Below are 2500 nucleotides of genomic sequence, written 5' to 3' on the forward strand. Positions count from 1 at the left end.
AACATCATCACTTCCATCTTGAAGTGTAGTTACAAGGAGGTAACTCCTCATGCAGACCTTCTACAAAATCCACCAATATCATCACTTCCGTCTTGAAGTGTAGTTCCAAGGGTGGTGACTCCTTATGCAGACCTTCTACAAAACCCACCAACATCATCACTTCCATCTTGAAGTGCAGTCCCAAGGGTGGTGACTCCTTATGCAGACCTTCTACAAAACCCACCAACATCATCACTTCCATCTTGAAGTGCAGTCCCAAGGGGGTGACTCCTTATGCAGACCTTCTACAAAATCCACCAACATCATCACTTCCGCCTTGAAGTGTAGTCCCAAGGGGGTGACTCCTCATGCAGACCTTCTACAAAACCCACCAACATCATCAGCTCTATCTTGAAGTGTAGTCCCAAGGAGGTAACTCCTTATGCAGACCTTCTACAAAACCCACCAACATCATCACTTCCATCTTGAAGTGCAGTTCCAAGGGGGTAACTCCTTATGCAGACCTTCTACAAAACCCACCAACATCATCAGCTCCATCTTGAAGTGTAGTACCAAGGGGGTGACTCCTTATGCAGACCTTCTACAAAATCCACCAACATCATCAGCTCCATCTTGAAGTGCAGTCCTAAGAAAGTGACCCCTTGCCCGGAATCTCTCCCTGTCATCTTCTACTATATTTCTTCCACCTTTTTCACATGAAAGTCCTAAATTACCCCTGACTGTTCCATTGCTACTACTATAAGCTGATGACAGTCCCACACTGAAACAATGCAGACTACTAACGTTTCTTTCCAGAGAGATCTAAAGGGTGACAAAAAGACCGATGCCCGCCATTTTGGGGCTTCGGATAGTACTGGTCAACAACTTTTTTTTTTTGTGTGTGCTTATATGAGATTAGTTCATTCTTATGTATTTTCGTGCACTGAATCCAAAGTCATCTTGAAAAATGCTTGCCTGTAGGTTTAAAGATATGCGGCATGTAATACTTTATATCATTATAACGTACTGTATGTGTCATTATGTTTTAAACTCTAATCCATATCTACTCTCTCCCTTTTTAGCTTGACGCTGAAGAATCGTCCCTTGTTAATGTCCAGTAATAGTCTACATGCATTGTTGTGCTCCATTTACTCTGGTACAGCTTTTCCATGGTTGAAATACCTTAGCTTGGTGAAACCTTTCACCATGTTCGTCACTAACTGCCCCACAGTTTGCTGGGAACAAAATCTAAATGCGAGTCCAAGAAAGGGGATTTTAAGTGACATGTTTCATCCCATGTCTTTGTATTGTAAACCTTGGTGAGGCTTTCCACCATTTCGTCGTAGTTGCTTTCCCTTCTGTTTCCAATAAATCCCTTTGCCACTAATTTTAATACTTCCCAAGCAGCTTTCTCGTCCCCATGAAGGCTTGATTCAAAGTCACCATCTTTAAGAAGCTCTCGAATGTGAGGACCAATGAAAACTCCCTATTTTATCTTACCGTCGCTCAGTGAAGGGAATTTTGATGTTAAATTCTTGAACCCATGACCAGATTTGTCCATAGATTTTACAAGGTTTTTCATGAGCTCTAATTCCATGTGTAGCGGCGGTAGCAAAATTTTGCTTGGTTCAGTGAGAGGTCGATGTTGAATTTTTTTCATCACAGATTCCAATGACTGACGAGGTGGTCAGTCTCTCCTAATATAGTGGGAACCTCTTGCATGACTGTTCCATTCACATGGAAAGCAGCAGTACTTGGTGTATCTACCCTGTAAGCACATCACAAGAGCAACAGCCTTTAATGCACCACAGAGACATTGACGTTCATCATATTTTATGCACTGGAACATATGTTTTATATTCTCATAAGTTTCTTTCATATGTGGTGCATAGCCCACAGGAACTGATGGTTCACTATTGCCGTTATGAAGCAAGACACTTTTCAGATTTGTTTTTGATGAATCTATGAACATCCTCTAGTTTCTGGATTCGTATTCGATGCCAATTGCTTCCATTACACCAGGGGTTCTTAACCTTTTTTTCTCCAATTCCCCACTTTTTAGTGAGCCAAGTAAGTCAACATTTGGATGTAATGTATCACATTTTGAAGCACTATCGATTATTTGTGGGTGGAAACAAATTCACGAAATGTGACAACAAGAAGACACCAGAAACAAACAAAGAGAAACAAAAACACATCGATTAAAAAAAAGACAGTGGTTCTTCTGTCCGACCGGTCATTCCCCCACTTGGCAACTTCGCCATTCCCCACCAGTGGGGAATTCCCCACAGGTTAAGAACCACTGCATTAGACCATTCATATTGTTGCAGGCCACTAATTAACCTTCCATTACAACGAAATCGTTAAACTGATTCTAACGGTAATGAATTTTTTTTACATTTTAACATCAGCTCCTAGGAATTCTACTGTTGAAGATAAGAGCCTAGCAGCTTTGACTTATTCTTGGGTAGTTGCAGATCCCTGCCAAGGCCTTCGAGTTCCTTTGTGTTATGAGATGTGG

Source organism: Oratosquilla oratoria, chromosome 16 (genome assembly GCF_046742065.1).
Source record: "Oratosquilla oratoria isolate Oo_2021 chromosome 16, ASM4674206v1, whole genome shotgun sequence".
Lineage (NCBI taxonomy): Eukaryota > Metazoa > Arthropoda > Malacostraca > Stomatopoda > Squillidae > Oratosquilla > Oratosquilla oratoria.